Source organism: Pinus tabuliformis, chromosome X, assembly GCF_031772625.1.
Source record: "Pinus tabuliformis cultivar Carrire ecotype Pingquan chromosome X, CPIR1, whole genome shotgun sequence".
NCBI classification, from domain to species: domain Eukaryota; kingdom Viridiplantae; phylum Streptophyta; class Pinopsida; order Pinales; family Pinaceae; genus Pinus; species Pinus tabuliformis.
Window position 1 is genome coordinate 1351889253 of NC_142308.1, and position 16005 is coordinate 1351905257.

A 16005-nucleotide genomic window follows, 5' to 3' on the forward strand; every position below is an offset into this window, starting at 1 on the left:
TGAGAGCCTCTTACTCATCCTTGGTCGAACTCAGTGAGGCAAGTGTCATTGGAGAAGATTCTGGAAGCTTCCAATGTCTTTCCACCTCGCGGAATGGCACTGCCATTTGTCATTTCCCGCTCAACGCACCTTGATAGTGCATTTAGGTGCGTTGCAACGCACCCAGCTAGTGTATTTAGGTGCTATGCAACGCAGCTAGCCAGTGGAGCAGCTGAAATGATCCTGATTTGACTGATTCTGAGCAGTTTCTGGTGGAGAACTTCTGGGAGAAGCTGTAATTTGTTGACCTTGTTCCTTTAGGGGTCAGAACAACACTTTTAGGGACTTAGGATCCCTTGGTTTATGGACATTTCATGCTTGGAGCTGTAAGGCACAAAAATGTCTATAACAGTTGCCCCCTAAAGTATGAGGCCGTTAATCGGGTGAAATGCTTTATTATGAGGATCCGAAGTTCTTTCAATGTTGGGAGGAGACCTGTAATAAGATACAATACAATACATTATCTTCATACTGTTTTTTCATGATCTAGCTGAGGCGGGCATTCCCATGCTTAGCTTTATAAATTCATTTTAATGTACATAGGACAGACAATCGTCTGAGTGTAGACTGATGATTCTGATAGAGCCATCATCCTTTTGGTAGGATGATTATCTATGCTGCAATGCTGTACATTTAATGTCTTCATTTTCCTGAATATATCCCAGCACGGATGGATGAAACTAGATCCGGGGTCTTCAATCTCGTCCGATCTTCACTCGAAGTACAAGTCGATCCATGTGAGAAGTGTTCTGAAGTCGAACATGGAAAGACATCACTTGATTACCAGTCAATGATGTAAACTGTTAACAAGCGCGAGAGGAATCACCGATAATGATAATGACCCTCAAGGTACTACAGTACAATTCACGTGGTGTGAATAAAGGACTTGGCGTCAAACACCACGCAAAATCTTTCGGTCGAAGGCCATTGATGTAAACCTGTCGTCGAAAGTGAGAAACTTGCCATTGAGGCATGCAAGCTTCAAAGTACTGAATGGGGTGTTCCTAGATCGACTTCTTGGATAATGAGATGATGTCGACAAGAAGTGATCCGTCAAAGGAGGGCCTTAATGAATCCCACATCAATGACACGGAACGGAGCAAATGATTTTGATGGAGGTGAAAACAATCTGATGATATACGGTTCAGGATGGCGGTCATGAAAGTATGGAGTATAATGTATGGTAGTGGATGGGACACAGGTGACTTCTTTGGATGACTTCTCTTGAACATGTCGGCGACACTTATGTGATGGATTGGTAGCATTTACCCCAAATGTGGATGGTATGGCGTGACCATGGCGATGTGACCGGTGAATGAAACAACCCAACCCGACTCGGACACAGAGTGGAAGTGTCATGTTCAAGAGCGACTTGCTACCAATAAAGATTCTTTGAGTTTTCTTCCCAATTTTTCCCCAGTCATTGCTGACCAGTACCTCTTTATTTTTGTCAAGCTTGAGGAGGATAACATATGCTTGTTCTATAATTTGCCCTTCGGGCAAACCCATCGCTATGTTTTAATGAGCCTAGCGATTGTGAAACTCGTTCTCGTCTAAAGACAAGTTTGTCGCTATTAATCTTTTTAACGAGTTTAATGACAATGATAACTCGGTCCTTTTCATTTTTAGAGAGTCTGAAAAGGTACGTAAAGGTAACTCCAAAATTCCTTTTTCGTCATCTAATCCCTTATGTCCGAAAAAGTATAAAACAATACAGAAGGGATGAATTTTCGATAGTTTTAACGAGCCGAACAAAACAAGCGCTCGATCTTTTTGTGCAATAATCCCTCAGGTCCAAAAAGATTAAAATCTAGAGGAGGGATAGCACTTCCTGTCCCTTTAACGAGCTGGAAGGCCAAGGACTCGACAATCTTTTCATATTTTACGAGTCAGTTGAAAAGAGCTTAAAGAAGACTCGTCTTTTGAGGAATGAGTGATAAAAAGGGTAGCAGCTGATTCCAGGTAAGGTTTGGAATTTTCCAATCACGACAGTGTCACAAGGATGGCTAGTGAAATCACTCTTTGCAGCTGTTCCTCAAAATGGGTAAACAATCAAATGGAGGTGAATGATTGGCCAATGTAAAAGTGGAGGTTACGGTGCAAACACGACCAAGGCTTTAATGGCTGAAGTACTACATTCACGGTGGTTATTTACTGGGGAATAGTTCATTTTTTAATGAGCTTAAACGCGGGTGGAAACATTTGCTCAGTGCGGGTTTATTTTTTAACGAGCTTGAACCTTGCGGTAACACTGCTCGATTAATCCAGTCATATGATAAGAATGTCTCATATAAAAATGGTAACCTTTAGATTTTTGCCCCACATCCTTTCTTTATGCAAGTTAGGTGACGACTAATCCTACGAGTTTAAAGGGTTAGAGGTCCTAAAAATTTAAAAAATAAATAGTCGCTCTTCGCTTGCATTCCAAAAGGTTTGCATGCCCCCAGGTATAAAACAGAGTTTCAAGGTCACCCTCTATTCGAGCTTGCAAAACATTCGTTTTATCAGGAAGGGTAAACCTCTTACAGGTTACCCAAAGATTGTTCTATTCACAGCGCAAACAAAACACTTCTTTGGCAATGTCTACCGAGATAAACAAAGGTGAGTGGCGGTGCTCGCCAACTCACATAACTTTGACAAGAGGATCCTGTTCTAGAGTAACCCCTCTTCCAATCACGGACGGGGTACAGACTAGTCATATTCTCCCGCGGAAACCTACCTTATACCCGAAGTTTTCCTGCCGAAGCAGACCAGGATGCATGCCCCTTGAGTTTCAGTCATATCCCTCTGAATTACTCGCGCTCATCGGGAGGACGGACTGGAGATTGAGACATTTCTTGCGTGAAAAGACCATTTAGGGATGGTATATGACTATTTGCTATGCGTGATCTGGGAAATGAAAGCTGGTCCATGAGCTTGACCACTCTTCCTTCGTGCGGAAAACACATTAATCTAAAGAGTGAGGAGACAATCGCTCCCATGCAATAAATATAGTCTCGTCCAAGGAGTAGATTGTAATCTAGGGGTCCTTGAACTACCATTACGTTCATGCGAATGGTTTTCCCTCTCAATGTTATGGGCACATCGGGAAGGATCCCTAAAGGTCGACTGGTTCCTTTATCAAAGCCTGTCAGATTTCTCATGTCAGGCAAAAGCGATGGCGAACCAAGCGCTTTCCAAGCAGTAGACGAAAGGATACTCACAGAAGCCCCCTCATCTATGATGGTACCAGCCATGACCATTCTATGTATTTGAACGATAATTCAGAATGGTACACTTGCTGGTAAACGGGGTCTGCCTAGTTGATTCCAGTCGAAGGAGACAACTAGGTTTCTTGGAGGTGGGACCGAATAGACTGCCGGGTATGACTTTGACAAACTTCCTTCCTACGGTAAAGGAACGGGTATATTGCCCCCATGCTCGTTGGAGTCGGTGCTTATGAAGAGAATTTGGACGGTGTCATCCTTGTTTTCTTCAGTGATTGTATCATCTGAAGATGAAACCTCTGAAGGCAAGACCAGGTCAACTGCCGCCTCGACCTTTTGACTTTCGTCTGGTATGGATCCAGATGGTTTATCTTCAATGATAGGCGCTTCAGCCGACCACTTGAGCGGGCCAGCTGGACTCTCAACTAGTGACGGACTCGGCAAGAGTTTTTTATATCCAGGCGGAAGTCGTAACAGTGAAACCGGATGATCATCCAAAACTCTTTTAGCTTCGTCTAAGAAGGGACAATGGTGGACGGCATGATTGCCTTCGCACAGTTTACAGGGAAATCTAGCTTTCCCTTTTTGTCCTGGGGCTTCACTTTTGCTAGTTGACGGTGTGCTTTCAACATGATTATCAGAGGTTGACGACACCGGGTTGTGCAAAGGAGGAGACCAGTCCCTTAATATCCGGGGGATGCAGGGACAATCTCTGTGAAAGTGGTCTCCTTTGCAAATGACACATGGCGATTTAGGCCTGGTCGGTGCAGTGTGTGGATTTTCGTTAGACCACACTCGTTTTCCCCCATTCGCCTTTGGCTCCTTCTTCTTCTTCTCTTTCTTCTTCTTTTCCTTCTTCTCCTTAGGAACTTGGCTTTTAGCTTTACCAGCTCCATCAAGCGAAGAGGAAGGAAGAGAGGAAGAATTAGATGAATTATAAGGTTGGTGGGCAACTGTGGACTCGTCTAATTGCTGATTCGATTGTTCAGGAATAGTGGTGTTTTGAACGATAGAGGTTGAGAAGAGCCATACAGGAAAACCAATTGTCAGTCCTGGAAGCGACAATGTGGCCATATGGGGTGCACCAACATCTCCCCAAGAGGAGAAGGGACTAGGATTTCCACCAAGGGGAATTCCTTGGTTGGTAGACTCCATTTTCTCAACCCAAGATCAACGTAGGAAAGGGGTAATGAATATTCCGCTTAAAATAAATTTTTAGACGCTTTGACACAACTCGTTTTTTCAGTTTTAAAGAGTCGAGAAAAAACAAAAGATGACTCTAGTCTCCTTCGATTTTTAATGAGCCTAAAGTGACAAGTGCTCAGATGGACCTTTTCTGTTAAGGAGTCTGAAAAGGAACGAAAGGGACTGCTCTGGAGATCTAGGTAGAGGGAGTACCAAACCAATCGCAAAACTGCAGAATACTTTTTACGGTACGGCAGTCAATCTTCCCGAATGCTATGTTCAGTGCATTGCGATCGATAGGGCAGTAGACACGGCTTCCTATGGATAAAGGTTTTAACCCTATAGGGGTCTCCCAATATATACTCGATGGTACGTGGGAGCACAAGTCCGTACTGGCACTTATCGTCTCAAAGTGGAGGAATCACCCAACCATCCGTGAGGACAACAGTTACCAGGCTTTACGACGGCGAAATACGTCTCTAGCCTAGACCTCTAAATGTTGTGCGTTAAGTTCCGAAGCGTTGTTAGATTCATTGAATTTATTTTAAGTTGATCTTTCTTATGAAGTTTTCCTTTTGGGTTCACCACGAGATGTAGATGTAATTCCTAAAATGCAATCTAAAGATGATAAGCAAACTTTTATCTCTTTTCAGCAATGAAAATCCTAGCTACAAGGGGAAAAGAAAGACACAACCTTTTCACAAAGAGCATAGAGCACACTGTAAATGCACTTTCCTAAATCAAGACAAACAGATTGTCAATATGCAAATGCACATGTGCATGTATTTGTTTTCAACTTTCTTAATATTGATGCTAAAAAGAAAGTTGATGCACAAATCTGAATTTGCTTTCAAGCGACAAACACAAACAAGCTTCTTTTCGAAATCGAAAGATAAAGACGATTATGACGCTTTACGATTTTGAAATAAACACTCGTTTTTGACACTAGAAAAACATAAATTCAGACCAAAGGCAAAAGTAAAAGTATAGTCAACCATCCACAGCAATCAAACTTTCTCCTATGATCGAAATCGACACTTGCGACAGATCTAAATCAAAGGACGACAGTACGACTATTCTACTTTTGCAATGGAAAACTGTAAACGACTCAACAAACACACAAAAACATCTACAGTCTTTTTGTACAAATGAGGTGGAATAACAGCAAGGAAAAGGGGTTTTTAAACAGACACATACACTGATCACAGGCTGCAAAAATCAGAGACAAAACTGGAAAGAATGAAGCACAAGAACCTCAGCTGCACAGGGCTAGTCTGATCAGCGCACCTGTAACACAGAGAAACTGGATTGCAGTGCAGGTTGCCCTCTCGGGAACTGCGCTGAAATGCAGGAACTCTTCACAGTACCTGCGCTGGGGCAGAAACGAGAATTCTATCCGGGTTCTGGGTCACGGTTTACAGTTTAGTCTTTGGTTTTTGGCCGAGTAAAAGCAATCAGTAATGCACAATCAGGGGGTAGATCTAAGGAGGGTCTAAGAGCTATCACAAAGGGCAATCAGATCATTTGTGAATCAGCTGTTCAAATCATAAACAGATCCAGTGAATGGATTGAAGTAGCAGATGTCTACTTTGCATTTGTTATGGCAAATGCAGTTCGAATGCTACTTATAAGTTTATGAAACAAACAACAAAAGATACACAAACAAACTAATTAGACAATCGTCCCCAGCGGAGTCGCCATTTTGTTACCGGGAAAAGTGTCTATTTAGAACGACTCTATCCCACTAAGGTGTGACAGTTACCTTAGAAACAAACAGAGAAAACTACTTTTGTATTTCCTTTATGAATCAAAGATAGAGGGGGATAGAAGGAACTGACCTGTGTCTTGCGCTAATCCTTTGATCCAATCCCTCTCTCCTTTGACAGCTTCCAGCTACCTGCTTCCTTACTTTCCCAGCTTCACCAAGTTTCTGTAAGATCACAGAAGAAGAAAACTACACAAAGACATGGATCTATATTCATAAAAAGCTTAGGATTAGATTTAAGCTAAACATACAAATGTAACAAGCATCAATGATACACAAGCATGTAGGAGAAACTCAAATATTTTTATTGATATAACAAGAAGATCCAGGAGGAGTTGCAACCTATGATTCCTGATCCAGCATCAACCTCCCAGCAAAGAAGCCCCTCTTCACCTCCAACAAAGCATAAATCACCCAATACTCTGATATCTATCTCAAAACCAACAACAATTCTTTGCAATGTCCAAAATTCCAGCCTCTGGATCTCTAGGATGAGGGATCCATATATAGATGTATGCAAAGAGGATGAGTCAGCTTATGATTTGACTAGTGTCTTCTCTCTGTCAGTTCTTACTTCCACTTGGAGACTGAGAGCCTCTTACTCATCCTTGGTCGAACTCAGTGAGGCAAGTGTCGTTGGAGAAGATTCTGGAAGCTTCCATTGTCTTTCCACCTCGCGGAATGGCACTGCCATTTGTCATTTCCCGCTCAACGCACCCTAATAGTGCATTTAGGTGCATTGCAACGCACCCAGCTAGTGTATTTAGGTGCTATGCAACGCAGCTAGCCAGTGGAGCAGCTGAAATGATCCTGATTTGACTGATTCTGAGCAGTTTCTGGTGGAGAACTTCTATGAGAAGCTGTAATTTGTTGACCTTGTTCCTTTAGGGGTGAGAACAACACTTTTAGGGACTTAGGATCCCTTGGTTTATGGAGATTTCATGCTTGGAGCTGCAAGGCACAAAAATGTCTATAACAGTGCTGTCCACCATTGTCCCTTCTTAGACGAGGCTAAAAGAGTTTTGGACGACTGTCCGGTTTCACCGTTACGACTTCCTCCTGGATATAAGAAACTCTTGCCAAGTCCGTCACTAGTTGAAAACAAGGCTGACACGCCCTTGTGGTCAGCCGAAGCGTTTATCATTGACGATAAACCATATGAATCGACACCAGATGAAAGTCAAAAGGTCAAGGCGGCAATTGACCCGGTCTTGCCTTCAAAGGATCCATCTTCAGATGATACAGTCACCGAAGAGAACAAGGATGACACCGTCTAAATTCTTTTTGTAAGCACAGCCTCCGATGAACATGGGGTAGTCTATTGGTTCCTTTACCGCAGGAAGGAAGTTCGTCAGAGTTGTATCCGACTGTCTATTCGGTCCCACCTCCAAGCAACCTAGTTGTTTCCTTCGATTGGAATCTACTAGGCAGACCCCACTTACTGGCTAGTGTACCATTTCGAATCATTGCTCAAATATATAGAATGGTCATGGCCGATACCATTATAGATGAAGGGGCTTCTGTGAGTATCCTTTCCTCAACTGCTTGGAAAGCGCTTGGTTCGCCATTGCTTTTTCCTGAGATGAGAAATCTAACAAGCTTTGACAAAGGAACCAATCGACAGTTAGGATCCTTCCCAATGTGCCGATAACGTTGAGAAGGAAAACCGTTCACAAGAACATAATGGTAGCCGAAGGACCCCTAGATTATAATCTACTACTTGGACGAGACTATATTTATTGCATGGGAGCCATTGTGTCCTCACTCTTTAGAGTAATGTGTTTTCCGTGTGAAGGAAGAATGGTCAAGCTCATAGACCAGCTTTCATTCCTCAGTTCACACATAGCAAATAGTCATATACCAACCCTAAATTGTCTTTTCACGCAAGGAATGTCTCATCAATCCCCAGTCTGTCCTCCTGATGAGCGCGAGTGATTCGGAGGATATGATTGAAAACCAGGGGGCATGCACCCTGGCCTGTTTCGACAGGAGGACCTTGGGTATAGGGTAAGTTCCCGCAGAGGATATATGACTGGCTGACACACCTGTCCATTTTGGAAAATGGGATTAGACCAGAATAAGATACTTCTGTTAAGGTAGGCCTTTCCCGATAGAACAAATGTTTTGTCTGCAAATTGAGGGGTAACTTGGAAAAGGTAGGCCTTTCTCGATAAAACAAGTGTTTTTTCTGCAAATTGAGGGGTAACCTGGAAACTCTACTTCGCTATACCTGAGGGCATGCAAACCGTTTGGCATGCAAGTGAAGAGCGACCATTTATTTTTTAAATTTATAGGTCCTCTAACCCTTTAAACTCGTAGGATTGGTCGTTTCCTAACTTGAATAAAGAAAGGATGTGGGGAAAAGCTTTGAAAAAATGTTGTTTTTATATGAGACATCCTTATTATACGATTGGATCAAGCAGTTTTAATGCGAAATTCAAGCTCGTTAAAAAATAAACATAAGCAATGAGCAAATGTTCCCCCAGAGTTTAAGCTCATTAAAAAATGAACCATTCTCTAGTAAATAACCATGGTGAATGTATTACCATCAGCCTTTGAAGCCTTGGTCGTGTTCTCATCATCACCTCCACTTTGTTTTGGCTGATCATTTACCTCCATTTGATTGTTTACCCTTTTTGAGGAACAACTACGAAGAGTGATCCTGTTAGCCATCCTTGTGACACTGCCATGATTGGAAAATTCCAAACCTTACGTGGAATAAGCTGCTACCCGAATTTATCACTCGTTCCTCAAAAAACGAGTCTCCTTTAAGCTCTTTTCAATTGAATCGTAAAAAATGAAAATATTGCTGAGCGATTGGCCTCTCCAGCTCGTTAAAGGGACCGGAAGTGCTATCCCTCCTCTAGATTTGAATATTTTTTTGACTTGAGGGATTATTACACAAAAATATCGAGCGCTTGTTTTGTTCGGCTCGTTAAAAGTACCGAAAATTCATACCTTTTGTATTGTTTTATACTTTTTCGGACTCAAGGGATTATATGACGAAAAAGGATTATTGGAGTTTTCTTTACGTCCCTTTTTCAGACTCTCTAAAATTGAAAAGGATTGAGTTATCCTTGTCGTTAAACTCGTTAAAACCGAATAGCGACAAACTTGTCCATACAGACAAGAACGAGTTTCACAATTGCTAGGCTCATTAAAACATAGCGATGGGTTTGCCCGAAGGGAAAATTATAGAACAATCATATGTTATCCTCCTCAAGCTTGACAAAAATAAAGAGGTACTGGTCAACAATGACTAGGGAAAAATTGGGAAGAAAACTTGAAGAAACTTTATCGGTAGCAAGTCGCTCTTGAACATGACACTTTCACTCTGCATTCGAGTCAGGTTGGGTTGTTCCATTCACTGGTCACATCACCATGGTTCCATCACGCCATCCATATTTGGGGTTAATGCTACCGATCTATCATGTCAGTGTTGCCGATATGTTCAAGAGAAGTCGCTCAGAGAATTCGCTTGTGTCTCACCCACTGCAATACATTTACGCTCCATTCTTTCATGACCACCACCCTGAACCTTATATCACCAGATCGTTTTCACCTCCATTAAAATCAATTGCTCTGTTCCGTGTCATTGATGTGGGATTCACTAAGGCCCTCCTATGATGGATCGCTTCTTGTCGACATCAGCTCATTATCCAAGAAGTCGATCTAGGAACAACCCTTTCAATACTTTGAAGCTTGCATGCCTCAATGGCAAGTTTCTCACTTCCGGCAACAGGTTTACATCAATGGCATTCGACCGAAATATTTTGCGTGGTGTTCGACGCCAAGTCCCTTATTCACACCACGTGAATTGTACTATAGTACCTTGAGGGTCATCATCATTATTGGTTATTCCTCTCGCGCCTGTTAACAGCTTACATCATTGGCTGGTAATCAGGCGATGTCTTTTATGTTCGACTCCAGAACATCTCTCACATGGATCGACTTGTACTTTGAGTGAAGATTGAACGAGATGGAAGACCCCGGATCTAGTTTCATCCATCCGGGCTGCGATATATATTCAGGAAAATAAAGACATCAAATGTACATCATTACTGCACAGATAATCATCCAACCTAAGGGATGATGGATCTACCAAAATCATCAGTCTACACTCAGACGATTCTCTGTCTTATGTACATGAAAATGAATTTATAAAGCTGAGCATGGGAATGCCCACCTCAGCTAGATCATGAAAATATTATGAAGATAATGTATTGTATTGTATCTTATCACAGGTTGCCTTCCAGCTTGAAAGAACTTCAGATCCTCATGATAAAGCATTTCACCCGACATCAACGGATTAACGACCTCATGCTTTAGGGGGCAACTGTTATAGACATTTTTGGGCACTGCAACCCCAATCTTAAATGTCCATAAACCAAGGGCTCTTAAAGTCCCTAAAAGTGTTGTTCCAACCTCTAAAATAACAAGTTCAACTGATTACATCTTCTCCCAGAAGTTCTCCATGAAAAACTGCTCAGAACTGGACCATCTCACCTGCTCCATGGTCAAAGTGCGTTGCATCCCACCTAAATACACACAGTAGGTGCGATGCATCTTGAAAATTCCTTCTATGGGGTGCGATGGGCGAGAGTGGACAAATGGCAGGGTCAATCTGCAAGGTGGAGGATCATGGAATCTTCTAGAAACTTCTCCTATGACACTTGCCTCTCTGCATTTGCCCAGGGATGAGTAAGAGATCATCAATCTCCAAGTGGAATCAAGAACTATCAGAGAGAGGACACAAATCAACTCTCAAAAGCTGACTCGCCCCCCTTGCCAACATCTATATATGGATCCCTCATCCCAGAGATCCAGAGGCTGGAATTTTGTATCTTGTAAGGAAGTGTTGTTGGTTTCTTGGTGCAATATCATAGTGTTGGGTGATCTAAGATTTTCATGAGGTGAAGAAGGGCTTTCTTGCTGAGAGGATGATGCTGGGTTAGAACAATTGGTTGTAATCCTCTCTGCTCTTTCTTGATTATCAATAAAGCTATTCAAGTTTTCCTCCACATTCTTGTATGATTGATGTTATGTGCATTTGTGTGGTCAATATATATCTGGTCCTATATTGTTTATGATAATAGATCTATGTTCTTGGATAGTGTTATGCTGCTTTGATTCTACAGGTGCTCTGTGAAGCTGGGTAGACAAGGAAGTGAGTAGTAAAGATCTATCAGAAGGGAGAGGAATCAAGCAAGGAACCAAGCGCAAGACAGAGGTTGGTATCCTTATTCCCCTCTTATCTATTTCTCATAAAGGAAAACGAAAGTAGTTTTAGTTTGTTTGTTTCTAAGGTAGCTACCAGCCTTAGTGGGACTAGCAGCTCTGCATAGACACTAGTTTTCCTGATAACATCCTCACATTTAGATTCCGAGAATTATTGGAATATAAGAATGTCCTTAGACAATTGAACTGCCATTTTGTGTGAACAGGGATGTGGATTTAGTTTTAGAATGGATAAAATGTTACTAAGTATAAATAATTTTAATTTTATTTTCCTTTTTTGTGAGTATGAAATTTTTTAATTTTAATAAAATATCATAATATATTTTTCCTCTTATGCATCAAGAAGTGGAGCTTTTATTAATAATTTATTTTAAATTGATGTTTATATTTTCACACTTTCTTAATATGATTATCAATTTGTGATGAGAATTGTTGATGATCGCATATCAAGCTTAACTCAAAGGACAATAAAAACACATATACACCATTTAAATCCACATCAAATATGATTATGAAAGTATGGTTCCATGTTCTCATTGTTATTCAAATGAAACATGGTATGATTATATGTATAGTTTTGATGTCATCACTTACTCTTAACGTTCCCTAAAAAAGTGAGCACATGTTTTAAAAAGTTGTAGTTTTAAAATAATAATAATAATAATAACAGCAATAGTAATAACAACAACAATATCCTTATTGTGAGATTATTATGACTAAGAAACTTTACAAAAAATTCTATAAACATTTTATATAGAAAAATCTATTTAAACCTACATGGTTGAGTGGGATAAAATTTATAAACGTGTATTTTTCCCAATTTAATTGCAATTTAAGAATTTGAATAGTTATTAATACCTAATAAACCCAAGGTTAACATGATTTATCTCATATATATTACATATTTATTTATTTGGATGAGACAACATCTCCTCATAGTAAACTCCTAGATGTGAAGCACCTCAACCTTCAAAAGTTAGTGAAAAGCTTATTGGTTCAATTTAATATTTGGAAGCATTAAAGTTAACTAATATTTATATATTCTACCAAATATTTGGAAGTATTATATGTATTTAAAAGAGATAGACTGTAACTCAAAGATGAAATGGCTTTTTGGCTGAAGTTGACACAATACAATTTCTATAGATATTGTGATTTCTTGTTGTTTAAAATACAATTTTGAATGCATAAATGGATTCGATGCCCTGAAAATCCTGTTGCAAATTAAACAACTTAAACTTGTGATTTTAAAAGGTGTGTATTAGATTTTACAAAAAATTACGAGAAAAAATGAGAATTTTATCTATTACACTGTACATCCAAAACATATCGTTTCCCAACTATAAAAATTTTAGGCCAAAGAATGTCACAATTTTCACCTACATTTCCCTCTTTTTTACCCTCTGTTTCACAATTTAAAGGTCTTTATCTACACATTCCCTACTCTCTATTATTGTATTCCTGAGAATATGGGTATAAATTTGCCTATCTTTAAAAAAAATAAATAGATTATGTTTTAATGGTTAAAATGCTTACATTTAATGTATGCATAAGGGATTTTGTCCCTTATGAGTCATTAACCCATATGAAGTGCAAATAGTAATTGACAGGAAACAGTCTCATACATTTTGAGATTCTTGTGCAAGTAAGAGGATTCCTGCACTAATGTTAAAAGCATAGACCATTAGGTAAAAACTCCAATTAGTCAACCAAGTTGTTAGAGATTTTCTAGAATCGTGATTGAAGACAAAGTGCGCCATATTCACCTATACTTCACCAAAGAAAACACAATGTATAACCATTTCTTCTAAACGAGACCAGTATGATATCGAGCTTATGGCTCACACCTAAAAATTATTGTTAGGAACTTGTTGTAGCTAGTTTTTATCTTGTTTTGTACAGAATGGCTCTATCATACCCATGATTTGTAATGTAAAAATGTCCATATATTACGAGCAATGAGAGAAACTAGGTTAGTGGTGTTGTGAGATGACGTACCCTTAAGTCTTAAATCTATATATTAAGGACTGATATTTTCTTAATAACAATCTTCAATGCAAATTTCTCCTTCTATTGATTCCATATCTTTTTAATGATTTTTTCTCTCTATAGTTTGACATATTTTTAACGAGGGTACGAGCTGGTTGGTTCGGGCCCAACTTGTCTAGCACGTTATTATAACATCTATGGTTACAAACTCATGTAAAAATATATAAGAGTGTGGTTGATGGGAAACACATCCTAGTAGGTATTCACTTCAATTATTATGGATATGGGAAATTGGCAAAATAAATGGAAAAGGCTTTGGAAAGGTATGAAGCATTAATTGGCATTTTATCTAAGAAAATAATGGAAATTAGGAGAAAAAGAGGGTGAAAGGTCGCATGTTGCATGTGAGGAGAAAAATGAAGAAAAATAATGGAAAATGAAGAAAATAGGGGCCTAATTGATAAAAATGCTTATGAGGATCAGTTGGTGGGGTTGGTCAATTCAACCTTGGAGCTCTCTCATTATTCTGTCTCTCTCTCTCACTTTTGGACACTTTAGTTTTCTTGCATCACATTGGCATTGGATCAAGAAAGGCAACGAAGGCAAAAGAGGAAGGAAGTAGCAAGTAAGGAAGAGCACGATCAAGGAACGGAATTAAAATTCTTTGCATGTATTGATTTTCATGTGTGATTTCCCTTCTAGATTTGGCATGCATGGTATTGCATGTGGTTCTTTTCTATCATGGCTTGGGTTTTTTTTAGGTGTGACAGTATTTTTAGCCTAGCCTTTTCGTTTCCTAATAGCCTTGATGAGATGGGTTCTCATACTTCGGTTGAGATGGATTGCCGGATGGCTTCAAATCTAAGTGAGGTGTATCTCCAAAATGAAAAACACATGGCATAGTGGTCCCTAAACCAGACTGTGGATCATGGTAAAGCCACTGGCCTAGTAATCCTTGTGCCAGACTATGGGTTGCGGTAAACCCAGGATTGTGTGCCTCAGTAGGCATAGGAATCCTTGCCTGTGAATGGCGAGATATGCAGTAAAGCCAAGAGATAGATTTCTCTCCTTTGGGCCTACTCATCTTGGGATGGGATGTACGAAAAAGCCTGAAGAGGGGGTCTCGGTGTAGGGCCTAGTGATCACGAGATCAGATTGTGGATTATGGTAAAGCTTGAGACACTAGGAGGTACTCAAATTCCTCTAATGGAGTGCTCTACTCTACTCTACTAAATAAATAATATGTACTACACAAATTTTATTAATGTTTATTCATAGTTTTTCTGCCTTATGTTATTTTTTTTTTTTTTTTTTTACTTTAAATGGTGGATCATGGTAGATTAGCGACACTCTTAAAATTTGAATAGCTTTTGTTTTAGAAATGGAAAAATAACAATTTTATTATGAAGTATAAATAATAAAATAGTGTTATTGTAAAAATAGTGTTTAAATTCAAATCATCTTACATGAAGTGTTTGAGTGCAGGAGTTACACTAATCAATCCATCCATCACTAAGTGGGTTAAATTTTGCATGATTAATTTTGAATAATATGCTTCTATTAACACGGAAATATTATAAGGATGCCCTTGGACCAACTTTATGTATAGATCTCTCATTTTGTGTGAGAGGCGATGTGGCTTTTTGTTTTTAACCCACGATTAATTTTGAATAATATGCTTCTATTAACACGGAAATATTATAAGGATGCCCTTGGTCCAACTTTATGTATAGATCTCTCATTTTGTGTGAAAGGCGATGTGGCTTTTAGTTTTAGAATGGATAAAATGTTACTTACTATAGATAACTTTAATCTTATTTTCCTTGCCAAAATGTTGTGAAGAATGATAACCGTCACTATCTTTTGTGGAGGGGAGTTGTTTTAGGGTGATGTGGCATGTGAGCAGCTAGTTAGGTTTATGTAAGCATTGGTTTGGGTTAACTTGTAGGCATCCCTTCTGTCTTGTTGGGTCAATTTGTAGGGTATCCCTCTCTATGAGTGTTTTTGTAACACATAAGTTGTATTGCTGGGCCAAGCTAGCTTTCGGAGGAGAATTTGCTTGATTATAGATTCCACGAATAAATCACAGGCTCATGTTTTAAAATGTTCTATATTTATTTGGTTGATTGTGGTAGACTACGGTATTATCACAACTTCAACATCTCTAGCTTTCCTTTCGCTACAATCATGTGAAGAATGATAACCTCCACTATTGTTTGTGGAGGGGAGTTACTTTAGGGTGTTGTGGCATGTGAGCAACTAGTTAGGTCTGCCTAAAGCATTGATTTGGGTGAACTTGTAGGCACACCCTCTGTCTCTTAGTGTTATTGTGTCAACTTGTAGGGTATCCTCTCTGTCAGTGTTGTTGTAACACATGAGTTGCATTGTTGGGCCAAGCTAGTTTTTGGAGAAGAATTTGTTTGATTGTAGATTCCAGGAATATCCCTGAACCCCAGGCTCACAGGCTCACGAAAAAGGTTAAAATTTCCTCTCTCCTTACATTTATATTTCGAGAATTATAAGAATATAAGGATGCCTTTAGACAATTGAACTGCCATTTTGTGTGAACAGGGATGTGGATTT